This window comes from Ailuropoda melanoleuca, chromosome 7, assembly GCF_002007445.2.
Source record: "Ailuropoda melanoleuca isolate Jingjing chromosome 7, ASM200744v2, whole genome shotgun sequence".
In the NCBI taxonomy this organism is placed as follows: domain Eukaryota; kingdom Metazoa; phylum Chordata; class Mammalia; order Carnivora; family Ursidae; genus Ailuropoda; species Ailuropoda melanoleuca.
Genome location: NC_048224.1, coordinates 77,861,133 through 77,882,861, shown reverse-complemented (window position 1 = coordinate 77,882,861; position 21,729 = coordinate 77,861,133). Strand labels below are relative to the sequence as shown.

Below are 21,729 nucleotides of genomic sequence, written 5' to 3'. Positions count from 1 at the left end.
AGGGATGCTTATCCCCATCATAGCAATTCCCCTCCCCCTCCCCAACCAAGTGAACACAGGAAGATTTCAGTCAATCATTGGTAGATTTGGGAAGTTTATTTGAAAATCAGCAGTGAGGAGGCACATGGGTAACTCAGAGGGTTAAGCACCTGACTCTTGATTTTGGCTCAGGTCATGATCTCAGGGTCCAGAGACTGAGCCTCACATCTGGGTCTGCATTCAGCAGGAATGTGTTTGTCCCTCTCCCTCCTTCTCCTTCTGCCCCTCCCTGCCCCGTCATGCTCTCTGCCTGTCTCTTTTTCTGTTTCTCCATCTCTTTAGCCCTAAATTAAATAATAAATAAATAAATAAATAAATAAATAAATAAAATCTTTAAAAAAAAATAAAAGAAAATCTGCAGGTTAACTCTGGAACAGAGGCGCTTATCAGAGTGACAACTGATCCAGGCAGATGATGGAGGTGAAAGAAGAGAATTTGGTAAGATTTAATTGGCAAATGTGACGTCTAGAAACTGTCCTTAACATGAAAAGGTGTCCGGGTGATAAAAGTAGAGGACGTTTCCAGCAGTGAGAACAGCCCAACTGCATGTAGTTCAGACAGAAAAGAGGATGACTAGCAAGTTAGAGGCAGGAGTATGGACTCTCACACCACAAGAGAACTTACAAGATATTCAAAATTCAAATTTTGAATTTTCTCATATCGAATAGTGTCACTGCAGATTGACTTCTTTGTGATTACTCAGGCAGAAGTTTTGAGAGTAATTTAGGAGCTATTAATGAACCTGGGGTGCAAGAAATGCTAGAAGGATGAAGGATAGGAATCACGGATATAAGATTATTTAAAATTGTACAGGAAATGTCCTGTATACAGGTTTATGTTCCTATTGTAGACAAAATGTTCTTTACTCTTACTGGAGAAAGAGCTCTATGTTTCCAATAAATGTCAAGACCCATTGGATTAAGGGAAATGCATTAGGAGTCAAGGAGACCATTTAGGTGGCTGTCACTGTGCTGCGGGAAATAAATGATCAGAGTCTAAACCAAGCAAATGACAACATGGAGTATTTTGGGGGGGAGAGGTGTGGGAAGGAAGCAGGTAAAGGATATCAGTGTTGACAGGCTGAATCTGAGATTCCTGAGAGATCTGCAATTAGACTGCAATCAGCACTTGGATATATCCCTCTGGAGTCTTAGAAAGAATTGAACTGGGAAGTTATATTTTGGATTTGTGAGAATACACATTGCAGTTGAATCCCTGCGGGTGTGCAAAAACTAAGTGGTGGAAATTATCTGGTATTATATCCTGAGGTGCTTTGTTAACCAAGGTACATTTTTTTCCTTCTGCTTGCCCCTTAACTGTGGGTCATACCCCAGGGCTGTATTCTTTTCCTTTCTTTCCTTCTGTGCCCTGAGGATTCTTGCTTTTGTTTTAGGTGTCAGCTTAAGACTTATTTCCTTTATTAATGTTCTTTTCTCTCAAAGTAGATGAAGCCTGAAGGAAGTGAATTGTATTTTCTAGAGTGCCTCGGGATTTATTTCTTAACTTCTTACTTTGACAATGCTTTAAGATTTTTACTTGCTTTTATGGTTGGCATGTGAAACTGAGCATGAATTTCTCTAAGTACCCATCCTTTAGAGATGTGGGAGATGGTATAGTTTCCCCAGAGAGCTAATCTGCAGAAAATTGTTTGCCACAGTTTTGAACATCTATGAACAAGTTTTGTTAGCACACATAGTACAGATTTTTTATTTCATATTTTTTGTTTATTATTGCACACTGAGAACATCGAACTCTTATTGAAGATAAATTTACACAAAGGGCTTGAAGGAAGAAAGCATATACATGTTTCCTTAGACTATTGAAACAAGAAGTTCCAAGAAAAAATAAACACAGATAACACAGAAATTTGACAGTAATGGCTTGGAAAAATATTTCTAACATTTAAAAAGATGTATAAATTTGATTTTTACCACCTTTTTATCCTTTGGCAGTGAAATTAGGTGGTATATAAAATGTTTGCTGGGGCAATAACTTGAAGCATCAATCTCTAGATCCCACTTTTCCTCACTTGGGACCATTTCCCACCCAGATCACATAGGGCAAAGACACTAGTATTACCAATGAGAAGGCTCATTGGAGATCTTCCTAAGAGTGATGAAACTTGAGTGAGGAGATCTAGAATGTCTCTTTGTACCCTCCGGCTATTAGAAAAACTCCATTTCTTCTTATTTCTTAATTGTCCTTTTCTTTGTATTTCTTCTATTTATCTAGATGAGGAAGGTTTTCCATGAAGGGAAGTCCCCAGTATAATCCATAATGAAGGTAGGTGGTGTCTTCACTCTCATCTCAATCATGCTGACTGGCAGAACTGATAAATACATCTGGAATTCCTAAGTCTTGGGGATATAGCAGAAAAGATATGGCAACATAGCTTAGGGAATTGGTAAAGAATATGGATTATTTTCATTTTTTATCTGATATTTGGGATTTTTGGTTTTTTCTGACCATAGGGAAGATGCTGAAAGGTACATGAGATGTGGATTGACTCATCAGCTCCCCAAAAGGCTACCCAGTAAAACCACTGAGTCTTCCCATAGACGGTGTGAAGTGGATTGCTGGCTAAGGGTAGGAAGGAAGAATGTGTTATTTCCAAATTCAGGGAGCAATGGAAAGACTGTCCAATTTAGTGCTTGTAGACTATTCAATATGTACCACTAGAGAACCAGGAGTTACACACTTTCAGAAGCAAACTTATACAGGGTAAGAATACAAGCTACAGTGGAAAGGAACCAGTGGAAAAATCAACACAAACCAGCATGCAACCTCATGTTTCTCACCTGCAACCTATTTAAGTAGACTTTTCTTCCTTCTCGGTTGCTGTCACTACGAAGTAAAGAACAAATGTTAGGCTTCTTCTGTGACCCCCCCGAATTTACATAATGATCACAAGGAAAGGAAGCTCAGAAATATTTTTTTTCAAAATTGAGGTATAACTGACATATAACATTATATTAATTTCAGATGTATGGCATGATTTGGTATTTGTACCTATTGTGAGATGACTACCCCAATAAGACTAGTTAGCATCTGTTACCATACATAGTTACAAAAATTTTTTCTGGTAATGAGAACTTTTAAGATCTACTCTCTCAGGGAAAGAAAAAAAAAAGATCTAGTTTCTTAGCAACTTTCAAATATGCAGTACAGTATTAACTATAGTCACAATGCTATACATTGTATTCCCATGATTTATTTATTTTATAATCCCCCTTACCTATTTCATCTCCACCCAACAACCACCAATCTCTTCTCTGTATTTATGAGATTTTTTTTTTTTTAGATTTTGCATATGAGTGAGATCATATGCTATTTGTCTTTGTCTGACTTACTTTGCTTAGCATAATGCCTTCAAGGCCCATCCCTTTTGTCATCAAATGGCAAGATTTCATTATTTTTAATGGCTGAGTAATATTCCATTCCTCTGAGAAACAGTCTGTTCCTCAGATTAGATAATCTCAATTGATTTATATTCAAATTCACTCACTCTTTCTTTTACCAGCTCAAATCTGCTGGTGAGCCTGTCCAGTGAATTTTTTTTTTTTAGGTTGTTGCCCCTTTCGTATTTAGAATTTCTATTTGTTTCTTTCTCTTTTTTGATCTTTTATATTTGATGAGAGACATCCTCCTAATACTTGCCTTTGGTTCTTTAGACATGTTTTCTTTTTTATGAATTGAATACATTTAAAGTAAATGATTTCAAGTGTTTGTTTAAAACTTTATTTAAAATTTAATGTCTGGTCTTCTTCAGGGACCATTTCTATTGACTTTTTTTCTGGCACATGGGCCATATTCTCTTGTTCCTTTGAATATCATGAGTTTTGTTGAAACCTGGACATTTTTAATAAAAATTTGGCAACACTAGAAACCAGGTTTCTAGTTTTCCCATGGTTTGTTGTTGCTGTTTGTTGTTGTTATTATTGTTGTTTTTGCTGTTGTTTTCTTGGTGACTATTCTAGATTAATTCTGTAAAGTTTATTTTCTTTCTCATTTTGTGACCCCTGAAATCTCTGTTTGTTTAGGTTATTGGTCAGCTAATGATTGGATAGAGATTTCCTTAAATAGCTATAAATAGTTATAACCATAGGTCTCCCAATCTCTGCTGAGGGGTTTGTGTTTAAAATCTGCCTTGTTCTTTAATTTCTGCTTGGAGATTTGAAGTCAATGAGGGTGAGACTTTAGGGCATTCTCAAGTCTTCCCCCAGAGCCAGGGGCATGTGCAAAACTCTTCACATGTGTGCGGCCTTCTAGATTCCCAGAAATATGTCAGAGCTTCTCAAACTAGCTTACAGACACATCTCATTATGTTAGTAAGCTTGTTGTTTGCTTTCACTGTTACTGCTGTCCCAGGAAGCTGCAATGTTAAACAATTGACATTGATTTTTTGCAACAAATTCCCCATGAAAGAAGTTGCCACGTTGAACAAACTCTGAATCAGGTAAAAAACAAAACAAAACAAAACAAAAACAAAACAAAACAAAACCAAGCCTGTGAGTGGGATTTTCCAGGGAACTATCAGACAGATAAAATAGACAGGTATTTAGGAATATGGGGCTTTGGAGGAGTTCCAACTGCAGTCATCCTCAGTGGCTTATAGGCTACTGGTTTAAATGCAATTATATGATTGCTGATTTCAAGGATACCACAGAGGTGGGAGGGAAGGGGAGGGGATGGGAATTGGGCAAATTAAAATGCCATAATACTCACTATTCTCATCCAGTTTCAGCTTTTTTTTTTTTTCTTGGGCAAATGCTTTCTGGATTGCTGTATGCCTTGAGTTAATTTCCAGAGTTCTGAGAAAGTTTATTTGGACAGGTTTTACCAATGTTTTCATTGATCTTATGGTGGTGAGAATTTTTTAGATTTCTTGTTCTGCCTTTCTTGCTGATGTCATTGCTAGGAATTGTAATTTTCTACCAGGATATTAGTAAGTCCAGCTAAAATTTTTATTGCCACAGAAAAAGGGAAAAATGGCTATCGGAGAACAGATACCCACATATGCTATAGTAACACTTCAAAATATCTGCCTATTTCACTCAAGAGAACAAATACTAAATCAGGAGCAACTCAAACTGAGTTTATCAGAGTGAGATAAAACATGTTGTATATTCTAGACAGATTATGGTTTGTGAGTCAAGAGGAATTCCAAATACAAGTTTTAAGTTTGCATGTATATAATTTGTAACCATGTAGTCATATTCACAATGGCTGTATAAATATTTTTCCTGAATTTAGGAAGGGATAAAATTGGTAAAATATAAATTATGTCTTAGAGTGACTAACCAGGCAATGATAGACAGGATAGGATTTTAAAACACAGTGAAGCTTGAAGGTAAGCCACTGTATGTGAATATTTAGTACATCAGTTTTCTTCTTTTTCCTGCCCTGTGAGAAAAACAAACAAAAAAATTGAAAGATGAAGCAGGAAGAGACCAAAGTGAAAGTATCTGTTATTCCTGTAGAGATTTTCTAGTGAATCTCTTCTATCTGAAACTATAAGGACAAAATCAGAAGCCCTTTAACAGACCAGAGGAGTTATTGGGGTCCAAGGTTGAAGAGCTTCAGAGAAATTGTTGAAATCTGAGAATCAGAACTGAAGAGAGGAACAAGTAGAGTTTATATGGACTGACGACGAAGCCAGCTTGTCAATAGATCAAAGTTAGTCAATAGAAGGGAATGTGAAATCAACAAAATGATCAGACCAGATGTGGGTTTCCTACAGCAGTAGCCTTCAAATATTCATGTACCCACTGAAATAAGTTTGATTAACTATGTATTCCCCACAGATTTTTCAAGTTAATATCAAAAAGATTTTATTATACTTTTAGGTTTAAATAGTTGCAAAAAATACAATTTCCATCCAACTAGAAATATTATTTAAAAAATAATCCAGGGGCGCCTGGGTGGCACAGCGGTTAAGCGTCTGCCTTCGGCTCAGGGCGTGATCCTGGCGTTCTGGGATCCAGCCCCACATCAGGCTCCTCCACTATGAGCCTGCTTCTTCCTCTCCCACTCCCCCTGCTTGTGTTCCCTCTCTCGCTGGCTGTCTTTATCTCTGTTGAATAAATAAATAAAATCTTAAAAAAAAATAATCCATGTATATAACTTTTTTCAATGTATACAATGAAATCTAAATAGCATAGTGATTTGAAGTGAACCATTATCCATTTTTATACTACATGGACAAGTTCTTTAGCCATTGGAAGTTTAAAAAATTTTTTTTTTTAACTTTTGGGTCTCTTACTTCTATTTCACTTACATTACAGAATGTTATCCAATGCAATGTAAGTTAGTGTTGGAAAGTATTTTACTGATCATTTGTCATATACCTACCTAACACAAACATGCATATATATCAAAATGACTACTAAAGTTTTCTGCAAACATGTGGTTCTAAGTTAAAATTTTTCTTCTGAATTGATACAAGTAGTAAACAATTAGTGGAAATGACAAAAATATATTAAAAACTTCAAATAAGTGAAAGTTTTATTGGCTATATGCTTTTTAATGAGATGAATGAGGCTTTATTTTCCATTTGTTTACATATTATTCATGGATAAATATTATAATATTACAATATTATACCATCACCAATAAACATATTCAAATAAGTTCAATAAATATTTTAAAAACACTGGAAACTAAATTATGACAAGTCTTGTGTTAGAGAGACTACCAAAAGCAGTCGGGATTAAAATTTTTTACATCTAATATGATCCATCACCCATTTTGTAAGTAATACAAAAGTACATTCGTATGTCCTTCCTCATTATTTAGTTTTTAATAATTCCATATAATGAGTATCTAAAAATTATTAGCCATTGATAAAGCAAATGGCCTGATAAAAGGCATATTATTTCAATGAGTGTATAGGAGCATTGTTTGTATGCTTAGCAAATTATGTTGTTCTGCATTTGAGAATACTGTAAAAAAGTATTATGTATTAAAATTAAGAATAACTCTAATATTTTTTTAACATCATGATAAAATGTTCCTATTTGTTTAGCGAAATGTATGTATGTGTCTCTCTTCATATACATAAACATATATAAATATAACATACATATTTATGCATACAGATATATTGTTGCTAAAACCAATTGATCCAGAAGCTACAATGTAACTTTACCTTAATTTTAAATTTGTAGAAGACATTAAACATTTTATAAGAAATAAGAAATAAGATTTCTGACCCCAACTGGAATAAATACTTCATAATATGATTTTTTTAAAGTAGGTTTTAACTATCTCATTGAATAATGCATATCAAATATGAAGAACAATCAGAATAGCTAAAGCTAATTGTTTATATTTAAAAGTATTTTCTAGAAAAATAGTTTTTTAAAAAAGATTTTATTTCTTGGGGCGCCCGGGTGGCACAGCAGTTAAGCGTCTGCCTTCGGCTCAGGGCGTGATCCCGGCGTTATGGGATTGAGCCCCAAATCAGGCTCCTCCGCTATGAGCCTGCTTCTTCCTCTCCCACTCCCCCTGCTTGTGTTCCCTCTCTCGCTGGCTGTCTCTATCTCTGTTAAATAAATAAAATCTTAAAAAAAAATAAATAAAAATAAAAAGATTTTATTTCTTTATCTGAAAGAGAAAGAGCAAGAACAGGGGGGAGGGTCAGAGGGAGAGGGAAAAGCAGACTCCCTGCTGAGCAGGGAGCCCAATGTGGGACCAGGACCCTGAGATGGTGACCTGAGCCAAAGGCAGACGCTTAAGGAACTGAGCCACCCAGGTGCCCCTAAAAACAGTTTTAATGTTCAATAATTTTATCCATGCTCTCTTTGTTTTGCTGTTATGGGACTGCCCTTTCCTTGAGTATTGATACATCAGGCTGTTGAAAAGGCTATGTCGTTAAATCACTATGGTCAGTTGACTTTGCTCCCGTCTTCCCACGCTCTACTCCGCTTCACCCTGCTTCAACCATTCTCTCCCATACTCACATTCTCGCACAGATCTTGTCATTACCGGTAGCTGCAACTGCTTCATCATCTCAATTTCACTTGTCCCATTCTCTGACCAGCTCCTCCTCCACCCTCCCTTTTTCTTCCCCAGCACATTTTCCCCATCTCTCAAATTCTACAGTCCTGTAAGTCCCAAGGGGCCATTCATTGATCTTATTACCTTTTCATTCTCTCTCACTTCTTTGGTACCATTTTTGTCTTCCTGTCTAACTTAAATCCCACAGTCGATCATTATAGTCAGTCCGCAGTATTTATGCTCTATACCTTTGTCCTTCTCTCTCTTTGTTAGACTTGCTCGTCAAAACCACAACCCTAGTTAAAAGCCAATGTCTGCCTATCATGCATTTGAATCCATACAACTGAATGTGACTGGAGAAAACCACACAACCCCTATGACCGTTGTCAGTTTCACTCCATCACTATGGACCTCTAATGGTTTCTTGAAGTCTCAGACAATTATTCCTAGTTTCCTAGTTCACGGACTCCTTTTCTTAGAGAACTATTTTACAACCACTCCTCCCATGTCATTTATAATACCTCCTCCCCAGTCCTCCCTCTCAGCCCCTGGTCTTGCTTTCTCCTTTACTCAAAGCACATAAGCTCTCAGAAGAGAACAACCACCTGTTTGCGTTTGCACATACCTTCCTGCCTACTGCACCGTAGGTGAAAATATTCAGGGGCCTGTTTAAAATCAATCCTCACACGGTGCACTGAGCCCTGGCCCCCTACTGCATCCAAGGAGTTCAGCCCAGCAATTCTCCTTCTTCCTATTCTTAAATCTATAGTGTTGCATGAGTCCCATTAGTGTAAACGGATGCTGTTCTCTTTCAAGGTGAAAAAGAATCTTCTTTTGACTTTGCTTCCATGCCAGCTATCGCTTCCATGCCAGCTATCGCCTCAGAAGCCTCAGAAGCCAGCTATCTGCTCCTCAAATGTAACAAGCCAGTCTTTAACTCAGGGCTGTTGTACTCTTTTCTCTGCCTTGGATTCTCTTCCCTTACACTTTAGAATGTTTGGCTTTTTTCTAAATTTAGATATAACTCATTTTAAAGTCTCTTTCCATAAAGAGGCAATCATAACCTTCCAGTTTAAAACAACCTCTCTGTTCAATCTATCACAAAACCCTGTGCATTCACTCTAATTTAATTAGGGCATTTTTCACTAGCTCATATGTTGCTTGCATCTTTACGTGTTGGTCTGTCTTTGCTCTCTAAATCATAAACTCCACTGGACTAGATATATTACCTGTCTGTTCTCTACAATGTCCATAGGAAAATGTTTTTCAACTTCTAAAAAATTGCACTCTGTAGACAGTCTTTTAAGATATTTTGTCTTTATCATCCCCACCCTGTGCAATTTTAATACCACAATGTGTTCTGGTCCTTTAGAGGCTTATACATTATATAATACCTAAGTGTTTGTTTTCTTTTTTTTGCTTTGTCTCCTACCCTCTAGACCAAAATTTGCCTCCACGGGGGCGCAGTATTGCCCTCCTTTAGCATGTGTGGTGTGAAAGAATGTCTGATATGTGCTTGCTGTAAGTATGATAAATATAATCCGTTTTAACTATTTTCTAAAATATTCCCTTGAGAGAAGTAGACCCTCATTTCAAAAGCTAATATATAGAAGTTGATTCAGTACAAAATTATTGAGCAATCGTCATGTATAAAGTAGCAGAGAATGATGGCAGGATTGCAAATAATAATGCTGAAATCTTGTGAGAGAGCAGCCCAGCACATAAGCAAAGTACAATGTGGGGTAGGATAAAGGACGTGCATAATAGAAGCTTAAACATAGTTCTGAGGGACCGAAGGGGAAGAAGAGATAAACTCCCAAGGATAAAGAAATACCTAATGGAGAGTAAGGCAGATGAGTAGAATTTCAGTAGACAAGAAAATGGACTTTTCTTGGACAACCACAAGAGTCTTGAGGTCCTTTGACTCTGATTTGAGAAATTCTGCCTCAGCAAAGAAAGCTGGTGAAGAGAAAGAAGGACTTCGTGTTAGCAATGATCTTCTTTTGAATGTTATTCTGTTGGCGCTAGTGAGTTTGAAAGTTAAACTACACAGAGATTCAAAGAAAATATAAGAAGAGATTGTCACTCTAGTTTTTGTAGCCTCTTTTAGAATGAGAAAATCTGTTGCTACTTAGCATTTCCTATTTAGGCTTCCACATTGCCACTAGATTAATTTACCCAAAACGCACATCCGGCCATGGCTGCTCTCTGTTTAAAAGGACTCGATGAGGGCACGTGTTGCATGGTGCACCGGGTGTTATATGCAAATAATGAATCATGGAACTTTACATCAAAAGCTACGGATATACTCTATGGTGACTAACATAACATAATAAAAAATTATTATAATAAAAATAAATAAATAAATAAATAAAAGGACTCGGTGATTTCCCAGCACATGCCAGATAAAGTATTCGTTCCAGAGTTGAAAGAAGGTTCTTGTTCTCTCTCATCAGCCCCTCTTCTACTTGTTGAAGTTTCTCTCTCATTATCCCATGCTTCAAACTCTAAAATCGTTTTTTCTTATAGAATAGAAATAGTAATAGTAAAATACTAAAATAGAAAAATAATTTCTTATAGTTTTCAACATTGAAGCTTGCTAGTTCCCATCTAATTTTCCAGGGAAGACAGCTTTGGTAAGTTCTATTTAATAGAGAAATTCAATATACCCTTCTGGTGAAACCTTCAATACTGTCCTCTAAAGAGGAACTTTGGAAGCAAAAGGGCCTTTTATAACCATATCAGAGAGTTGGAGTAGAGATTGAGGCCTGTTCTATGCTTCAAGCTGGAATAACTTTAAAAAGTATTTACATTCTTCTTTCATATATCAAGAAGATACCATTTTTACTTTGAAAATGTATAAAGTGTGACTATTTTTATAAGAGATTGTTCACTTTCTTAACATCTCTTTTAATTCTGAAATATACCATACTCATGGCAGAATAAGTACAACTTGAACACTTTGAGGAACAATTAGAATGCTACTAGAACCACCCCCAAGGTTGATAATTAACATAATAGTAACACTCTTGAGCACCTTGAGTCTCTTTCCTTGGTCAATCTTGGATTTTGCAATATTTCTCTCCACTTCCTTTAAGTTTTTAGTTTCCATGTATGAACTTATAAATGCATAGTCTTTAGTTTTGCTAGATTTTGCAATTCATACAAATGCAGTCATGTGATAAGTATTTCCTTTTGTTGTTGCTCAATACCATATCTGTGAGGCTCATCCAGGCTGTTCCATATAACTGTCTTCATTCATTCTCATTGCTCTGGAGTATCCCGTTGTGTGAATATGTGATAATTTATCTATACGTACCTCAGTTGATGGCTTTGGGGGCTGTTTCTAGTTCTTGGCTATGATGAATAGTGTTGTAATGAACATTTGTGCATGTCTTTGTAGAGGAATGTAAATACTCATCTTGGAGTGGAGTTTTCTAGATCATAGGCCATACACACGCTTAGCCTTAGTAGCTACTGTTAATTTCCCAAAGTTGTTGAACTAATATGCACACTCCCACAAAGCAGTGTGTGAGAATTCCGGTAGTCCACATGCTCAAAATTATGTACTATTGTATTTTTAATTGTAGTCATTCTGGTCAGTGTGTAGTTGTAATTACAGTGTGGTTTTAAATTGAACTATTTCACTCTTGACCAGAGAAGTTGAGGAACTATTCGTATTTATTGGCCATTTAGACAACTTCTTTTGTGAAGTTCCAGTTCAAGGCTTTTGCCAGTTTTTCATGTTGAGTATATGCCTTATCCATATTGATTTTCTTTAGTGTATGCTTGTTTTTATTTTTATTGATTTGTTCCACTCTTCTGTATATTATTTTCTTATTTTTAATTTCTTTGAGTTGAAATTGCTGTTCTTTTACTGTGCTTCTTGAAATTGAAGCTTATACCACGAATTTTCAGTATTTCTTCTTTGTAATATATCCATTTATTTTTGAGTACTCCTTTAGACACATCTTGCAATATTCTCTTTGCTGTATTTTTATTATCATGAAATTACACTATTTCTTATATCTTCTGAGATTATTCTTTTGATCCATTCATTATTTAGAAGGATGTTATTTAATGTACAAATGTTTAGGGGATTTTCTAGATGTTTTTCTGTTCTTTACTTCTAGATTAATTCCATTGTAATCAGAGATTTCAATTGAAATTTTTTGAGTCTTGCTTTATTCCCCAACGTGTGGTCTGTTTTGGTCTGTGCCTTATATACACTTGAAAATGTGTATACTTGAGATTGCTGTTTCTTAAAGATAAAGTATCCTTTTTCCGTGTTTGTAAGTAGGATTTTCTCTTTGTCTTTGATATAAGTGGTTTGCTATGACAAACTTCAGTGTTGTGTTCTTTCAAATCACCAAGATTTTGAACCCGTCCATTGGCGTCTCTAATCAGCTTTGGGAAATTATTGCCCATTATGTATCCAGTACTGCTCCTGAACCAGTCTACTTTGCTTTTCCTTCTGGGGTTCCAGTTACACACGTATTAGACTTTTTGACAATATCGTACAAATCTCAGGCTATACTCTGTCCTAGAATTTTTATTTTTTTCTATTTTTTCAGTTTTTCTATCCTCTCTTATCTGGAATCCAATGTCACTTACTCTGTTTTCTGCTGTGTCCAGTCTGCTGTTTTTAATTTCAGGCACCACTTATAGTCTCAGATTGCCAATTTTATACAGTTTTACAGGTCTTACTTTGGCTTTATTCTCATTTTTTCCCATTAATTTCATCTACTTTTTCCTCTGTTTACTTTAACATATTAATCAGAGTTAATTTTAAATTATTCTTATTCCACAGGCTTCCAGCTGTGGAGTGAGTAAGTCACAGGCATAGAAAGCACAGTATTAGGAATGCAGTCAATACTATTGTAATAGCGATGTAACAGGATAGGTGGCAGCTGCACTCGTGACCACTGCATGATTATAGACTTGTCAAGTCACTAAGTTGTACACCTGGAACTAATGCAACATTGTGTGTCAGCTATACCCAAAAAATAAGTGAATAAATAAATAATATATAATATATAAATCTATCTATCTATATTTAACTCTATGCTACATACCTTATTGAAGGAATTAAAGAGGTAGTAATCAGTGTTATTTTTCCCTAGGTATAGTTCACACTTACCTTTGTTAGGCAGATATGATAATATTGTGATTACATCCATGTTATTATAATTCAGCTATCAGTTAGACTCAAGTGACATCTGTCTTTATTTGCCTCAGAGCTATCCTTCTAGCAAGACTTTGTCTCCTTAAAACTGTAGGTCTGTGAGAAATTTCTTTCTGTTTTTCCTGCACCACCCCAGCTTGGATATGGCCCATGTGGGCTTCATAGGAAAACCAACAGTTCCTGCCTCTGCCACTAGGAAAGTTGTGACCTTGGGATATTTTAAGTTAGCTTTTAAGCCACTCATATATGTGGACTTGAAATGTGGCAAATATCTCGAGGGAGCGAATGCTTATGGATTTGTTTGCAATTCCCTCTGGTATGACTGTCCAGTAGTGTGTTCAGACCATCTCCAGAAGACTTACATTTTTGGCCATAATACTTGTAATACTTCGTGCTTTTGGAGAGATCTGTGGCATATAGAGAAAAAGTATTGGATCTCTGGAAGTATCTAGAGGATGGATATAGCAACAGACACCTAGAATCCTGAAGAAAGGTCATACCTCTACACTGTGGGTGATTTGACCCTACCTTGTACGCTCACACTCCTTGTCTCCTGTGACATTTCAGACTCTGCAAATGTCCTAGTTGGTAAAGTAGGCAATTTATTTGAGCATCCTCTAGGTTTCAACCCAAATAACCATCAAAATCTCAGCTGCTTTATCTTCTTTTTAGAATCTTGTAATAAAAAGCTTATCATGCCCAGGCATGGCAGATTCTCATAGGAAATAAAAGGGCCAGGGGTGCCTGATTGGGTCAGTCAGTTAAGCATTTGACTTGTGTCTTGATCTCAGCTCAGGTCTGAATCTCAGGGTAAAGGACCAGTAGTTATCAGCTCATATAGGGAAGTATTTTCCTTGTTTGGTGTTTAAGGTCATCTAGTGCTTTTTGTTTCCACAGCTCTATGATGGCTTTAAAATATCATTTAAAAATTTCTAACGTTTTATACAAACTTGTTACTAATGGGAAGACTACCACTATCTAATACATTCTACCAAGAAAGTGAAATTCTATGCCATTTACATTTTATGACTTTTTTATTTAAAATAATTTTAGACTTACAAATTGCTAAAACTGGTATGCATAGTGCCCCTCCCCTTCACCCAGGGTTCTCTAATGGTAGCATCTTACATAAGCAATGTAAAATGAGCTAAACCAGGGAATTAACACAAATATGATATTGTTAACTAATTACAGACCTTCTTCAAATTTTGCCAGTTGTCCTACCAATACATTTTCTTGTCCAGCATCCAGAACTTGAAATTTCATTTAGTTGTCAAATCTCCTTAGTCTCTTCAAGTCTTTGACAATTCTGGAGTGTTTATCTGACTTTCATGGCTTTGATAATTCTGAAGAGTACTGCACAGTTATTTTGTAGAATGCCCCTCAATTTGTCATTTTGTGTTCTCATGACTAGATTGAGGTAATACATTTTTGGTTAGAAAACTACAGATGTGATATTGTAAACTTCTTAGAGTATCATGCATGATTATAAGGTAAAGATTTTTATTTTTTTAGTTAGATTTATAGAAGTATAACTCTTACAAACTTAAATTCACCCTCTTTAGCATACAGCTCTATGAGCTTTGACAAATGTGTATGGCTGGCCAGCCAGCACAACTATTCAGACGTGGAACAGTTTTATCACTTTCAAAAATCTCCTGCCCCTTTATTATCAAATACTCTACTTTACCCCTCATTTTCTAGCAACTATTGATATGTTTTCTGTACTTATGTCTTGCCTTTTCTAAACGTAGTATAAATGGAATCATACAGATTACATGTAGTCTTTTAGGGTTTTCTTTTTTTTTTTTTTAAGATTTATTTATTTACTTTAGAGAGAGAGAGAGCGAGCAGCGGGGAGAGGCAGAGGGAGAGGGAGAGAGTGTCTCAAACAGACTTCACTCTGAGCAGAAGATCCTGACGATGCAGGGCTCCATCTCAAAACCCTGAGATCAGGACCTGAGCTAAACCCAAGAGTTGGTTGCTTGACCGACTGCACCACCCAGGCGCTCCATTTAGGGTTTTCTTCTTTAACTTAGAGTATCATATTTTAGATTCATCTCTGTTGTGTGTACCACTATTCCATTATGTAGTTTTATCATAGTTTGCTTATTCATTGACTAGTTTTCAACTAGTTGAAAAACCTCTGAGTTGTCTCCAGTTTTTGGTGATTCTAATAATGCTGAAGGGAACCTTTGCATATATTGGATTTAACTTTATAAATATTTCATATTTCCCTCATTTTGAATTATTTCATTTAAGTTAGTTGTAGTTTTAATAAAGTACATTTTTTCTAACTGCCTTAGAGATTGATGCTTGAATGCATAATAGATAATATCTCTGTCTTATACAGATCTGTATAGTCATGCAAGTGAAAGCTACTTCAGAGCATAATTAATTAATCATATCTATAACTTGTAACAAAGTACCCATTTAATGATTTTACTAGGATGCAAGACATAGACTGCAAATTTTTCATACTCAATGTGTGTGATAATATTGCTGTCAGAGGCCCCACTGAATAATCTAAGAAACACTGTCCGAGAGAGAAAAGAAAAAAAAAAAAAAAAGAGACTAAAGTTGATGAACTGAAAATCAGCAATTTAAAGAACTATTTATTGGTTCACTGGAACTAGACTGATATCCAGAAGGTGACATTTAAATTGCTATTCTAGTCAAGGAAAGTGTATGTCTACTTTTTTATAAAATGGATAAGTACTTCATCCTAAATTAAGAAAAATTCATTCATTGGGTAATTTGCATCTATTAAATATTTGTAAGTGAAGAATAGAAACTAGAATGATAGATGAAGAATAACAATATGCATTGGACCTGATCTCTGAAATAGACATTGTGTGTAAAATATGCAGGATTTTTTATAAAATTGAATAAAAGACATCAGCTGAGTGGTAGAATACTTATATCTATGATGCTTAAGATTTATACTTAGAATTCTGTTACCATTAATATGATTTTACTAAATTTAAATGGTGATTTCATATTTTTCTAAACATAAGCTAATATTTATAATGGACTGTCAAGGTTATCTTTTTCAAAATATTGGTGTTTATAGAATGAAAATTTTTTAATTAAAAAAAAACCCCCACAAACCTGACTTCAAGGATTATTGACTAAATCAGCTCATTTACCCCTCTACGTTTCAGTTACCTTACAATTTGGTTAAAATAACACATTTATTACCATTTGAAGGTGTTTCACATAGACTATGCCAAACTCTGACTGCAATATCTTCAGGTTTTCCACTTTCCAGAGTCATCTTTTCCAATGTATCTCCTCTTGCAATGTTCTTATTTCTCAGGTTGGCTTTATCACGTACTCTGCCCTTCCTTCCTTCCTTCCTTCCTTCCTTCCTTCCTTCCTTCCTTCCTTCCTTCTTCTCTATTTTCAGACTTCATCACTTGACTTGTGTTGAAAATGTTAAAGTTCTATTTATGCATTATTGGTCATATAGTATTATTGATTGGATAATTGCTAAGATACTATCTTAATTAAACTGATTTCCACCTTTACCCTAGAGATTATTTTTAATCCTACTTAATTCTTACAATATTAATTGAAAGAATTTTACACAATTTTAAATGAATTTTATTTACAACAATTTGTTTAGTAATCCATAAGTATATTAGAGATATGATCCTTCCACTCTTCCTCAATAAGGTGAACTGTGGGACACAAACGAACAAACACACACATAAATTGAACAATGCCAGAAGAAAGCAGTATCAGGTCTGTGTATATTCCAAGCCATTTTCTTAAGCACTAAATTTGGAAACAGAACTATAATAAGTCAAATGTGAGTGAATTAACTAAGCATCTGGGGGAGCACATTCCCTTAATTTATTTTATTTTTTAAATACTCAGCCCTTAAAGAACATTGCTTATTTTCATATCAAGATTAAATTATACTTTACTCACTTTTGTTTCCCTTTCTTTTTCAGTTCTCACAGTTCTTGTGCCACAAAATTTCAGATCATCTATAGATGGTTGATTACTCCATATAAAAAATGTTTTGCATAAGGTAATATTAGGAAAACTGTAGAAGGTCTGAACAACAATGAATGGGGTAAAATGCTGGCATTTGAGAGTTTTACTTTTGCAAATGTTAATAACTTTGCCATTAAAAAAATGCTGGAGTGCCGGTCTTGCGTTCCATATGCTGTTAGAAGTTTTCCAGATGTCTGAGAAATATAATACCATTCATTTGAATCTCTCTATAGTTAAGCCATCTGGTACAGTTAAGTAGCAGCAGCCTTACAATTATTCACAATTCTGTTACACACAATGCCATTTTTGCTATTGGAGAATAAACTGATATCAGATATGCTGTTGGTAAATTTGAAAAAGTTCTCCTGTCATGGAGATAGACACTGATGTTCCTACCAGGATGTCATGTCAGTTATGGCTGCCTACATTCGTCAGCTCAATGACGTTATAAATGGGATGATATTCTAAGCATCCACAATTACATTGACATTTGGATTCCACACATTTTGTAATACGGTCATTGTATTGTAATATGACATATAAAGTTACATCCTTTGGTAGAAATCATGGTCTTACCTATAATCTGTGGTGCAGTTACCAGAAAAAGATTCAGAATTTGAGGAGGTCTTCAAAAACTTATGGATGTTGCTCTAATAGCTTCATCAATGTGGAAGAGACAAGAGCATCAGAAATTCAACGCAGCTGGACAAAATGATACTAATATATCCTCCCTGTTGTCTGAATGTTGTCACAGGCTAGGGAGTATCATATATTTGATGCTAGTTCTTCTTCACTTCTGGAATTACCATGGTCAGAGTAGGATTTAAACATTAATTTAGTATATCTTTACTGAGCATGTAAAATGTGCCTGGAGCTCTTTTAGCCATGGTGAGGGTTACAAAGTTGAATATAGTATAATTCTACTTTCAAGGAAGCATGATTCAGCCTCACTGTTGTTACTGATCACTTTTTTTGTTGGTTTTGTAGATTTCTGTTTGCTTACAGCCTGACAGATGCCTCTGAGGGTAGAATCAGGTGGTAAAAGTTTTCAACTTCCATATGTTCTTAAAACACACATTAATAAACATTTATGGAATACTTTTAATGTGCAAATTTCCCAGCACCAAAAAAATAAACAAATAAAAGAGGAAAGGTATCCTTAAGAAATTTGGGGGCTAGCAAAAATTATAGAAATGTCAACTATAAAGTAAAACAATAATACATGTTAATAATACAAGACTGGTAGCTTGTGTCTTGGGAGCACATTGACAAGAATGTCTATTCTGACGCGGTTTGGAGAGATTTTTCTAGAGAAAGAAATATTTGAACCAGTTCTTGAAAAGTGACTTCATACCTATTCTCAGCTGAGAAAAGAATAATTTCCGTGTATACAGAAAACTAGAACTGAGCTGTGTGATCACTTCTGGTGATACAAGAACTCCAGCATGTATGATATATCAGAGTTTTTGAATCTTTGCATCAAAGTGGACGATTGTTGGCCTATCCCCAAGAATGTTATCTAGAAGTTGTCTAAGCCCCCATGAGTTTTAAAAAGTTTTAACAAACATAACAATATTTGGAAAAATTGGAGTTACTATTTGTTGTATCCCTGTACTGACTCTTGACATGGTCTCAGTTCAGTGCTTTGACCTGCATCTTAGAAGTTGTTATGACTTTTATCTTGGTGATCCCCTCAATCTCAGGGTTTCTAAACTACTCAGTATCTCCTTCTAGATCTCTATCGTGTACTTCTAGTGACAACCATTTATGAACAAGGCTATGTTCTAAGGCCTGAGAATGCCAAAAGTGTAAGGATCCTGTCCCTCATTCCTGAGGAACTGAGAATGTAGTTGGGGAGATAGAAGAATACATGAAGAATAGCAACCTACATTTAAAACAACAAACCAACGGTTAGTTCTGTGACAAACAAACTATTGATTTTCAAGGGAGTATCAATCCATGAAAACTACAGAAATATGATAAGCTCCCGGCAGAGCTGGGAAGATAAGATTTAGAAAGAAGAAAAATTCCAAGCTTACTTTAAGAACAAATTTTGAGAGAGAGGAAGAAATGAGTGTGTATATACTCAAGGAACAATGAGTAGACATTTTGGCAACAGTGGAGACTCGATTAAAAAGATAGATACAGGCCATGCTGTGCCAGCCTTTGAACTTTGTCTCACATGGGAGAGAGACAAACAACAGAAGCTTGAGAGCAGGGTGATGGCGTATCCAAAGTAGTATGGGGAGGGGGGGAGATTCAAAGAGGGGTTTGGCTGTCAGAGCCTATGTATCAAATAGGAATAAAGACCCAACTAGAGGGGAGCGGGATGGGGGAATGGGATAGGCCGGAGATGGGTATTAAGGAGGGCACGTATTGCATGGTGCACTGGGTGTTATATGCAAATAATGAATGATGGAACATTGCATCAAAAACTGGGGATGTACTGTATGGTGACCAATATGACAAAATAAAAATTATAAAAAAAATAGTCCACTGAGTGAAAAAAAAAAGAAGACCCAACTAAGATGCCATCTAGAGAACAAAAAAGACGTCAGTGGGAGAGCCATTGCAAAGAGTCAGCACTACCCCATACCTGGACCTTTCCTCCTCCACTTCATCTTCATCCAAAATGTGAAAGTTCTTCGACCTGTTTACTCAGGCCTGCTCTCTGCTCTTTACTAATATACTTATGATGATATCAAGTCAGCATACTTCTTTCAGAGCAAAATGATTGCCTTTTAATAAGAGCTTACGAAAATATATTTTTTAATCCAAAAAAGTAATATGGACAGCAGAACTGCAGGTCTTGGAACAAATCTGGGAGTAGATTTTGAATTTAGATCAGCAGGCCTGTTTGCTTGGGTGAAGTAAACTCTGGCATGGAAATTTTTTTTATGTGAAAAAATGGTGCTACGTAGAGAGAATAGCACAAATCTCAGAAAGATGACAAATAACACTAGAAAATACTAATAAGTACAAACAACATGAGTCTCTGTATGTTTCCCTTTTCCTTGTTTTGATAAAACTAAAATATTGGAAAGAATATATTTAAGTAAGAATTCAATTAAATGAAAAAGTTATGATAAACAAAATAAAATATCAATAAAATAAAATATTATGGAACAAGAAAGGATAGCAAATATACAAATAACTTTCCATTATGTTGCAGAATGAACAAGGCTAAAAATAAAAATACATGGCCATATCCGAAGGGAAGTGTAAGATTTGGTTTAAGCTAAACACAGGATGCATAATGTCTATCTCATGCTTGGACATAGCCAAGCACCCTCTGCAGGCATGATATATACTGCTTGAAATTAACCAATCCACCTTTTAAAATACACTCACTTATATATCATTCAAAATGTAAATATGTATTCAAATGACTGGGAAAAGAAAAGATGGAGACCACATAGTCCAATGATTTCATTTCACAGATGAAAAAGTAGAGACCCTGGAAGTTCAAGTGACTTGATTGAAATCATAGAACTAGTTAGGGAATGAGACAGTAGTCCTGACCCCAGAGCAACCACTGCAAAACAGTCTCCCCTTGTAGCTCATCTGTTATTGTTGCCTCTGATGATTATGTCCTGACCCTAACTCTCTAACAGTCAAAGCCAGGCTCTATATTTCATTTTCTTCTGGAAAGCCCTTCCTGACCATAGTAGGGAGGATAATGAACCTCATGGATGTTTGTATCAAAATCTGCAACACCAATGACTAAGTTACCTTACATGGCAAAAGGCACTTTGAAGACATGCTCCAGTCAAGGTTCTTCAGATAAGATTATCCTGAGTCATCGCAGTGGACCCCGTGTAATCATAGGAGTTCTTTAAATGGGGAAGATGAGACATAAGAAAGAGTGTCAGAATGATGTAGCATAAGAAAGACTTGGCCAGCCATTGCTGTCTTTTAAGAGGGAAGAGGACCATAAATCAAGGGATGTGAGAAGCCTCTAGATGCTGGAAGAGAGAAGGAAATGGATGGTCCTTTAAACCTACAGGAGGAACACAGCTCCACCAACACCTTGATTTTACCCCAGTTAGACCCATTTTGAACTTCTGACTTCAGAAATATAAGATGATAAATGTGTGCTATTTTAAGCCACCACGTCTGTGGTAATTTGTTACAGCCTCAAAAGGAAACTAATCCTAGTGACTATTCTAGCTTTCAGGTCATTTAATCATACATAAGCTTTTCATTATCTGTTATTAGTTTTTAATTCAAGTAACATTCTACAAATAAGTAACGGGCTCTTTCAAGCTGATGCCCCTGTAACAGAGACCTGGACACTTCACTATTTCTAAAATTAGCAATCTGTGCCCTTGGGCAAGTTACTTAACCTTTTGCAGTTTTAATTTTCTAACTATAAAATGGTTATTATAAACCTTATCTTGAGGAATTTTGTGAGGATTAGCAATGATAAATTCATTCCAAGTAAAATTCTATGCGTGGCAGATTGAAAGTATTTAAACACGCCCATTAATGTAAAATTAATT

At 35.7% G+C, this 21,729-nt stretch overlaps 1 long non-coding RNA gene across 4 annotated transcripts in view; it reads left to right on the top strand.

Annotated features, from left to right (window-relative positions):
* Positions 1–21,729, top strand: part of LOC117803080 — a 101,454-nt gene that overhangs the window by 41,130 nt on the left and 38,595 nt on the right. For 3 of the 4 annotated variants that reach the window (XR_004626703.1, XR_004626702.1, XR_004626704.1), the window contains exons 2-4: positions 2,272–2,322; positions 9,477–9,558; positions 17,182–17,261. This is a non-coding gene — a long non-coding RNA (uncharacterized LOC117803080). The remainder of the gene's footprint in view (positions 1–2,271; positions 2,323–9,476; positions 9,559–17,181; positions 17,262–21,729) is intronic. The other variant, XR_004626705.1, reaches the window with a different exon arrangement.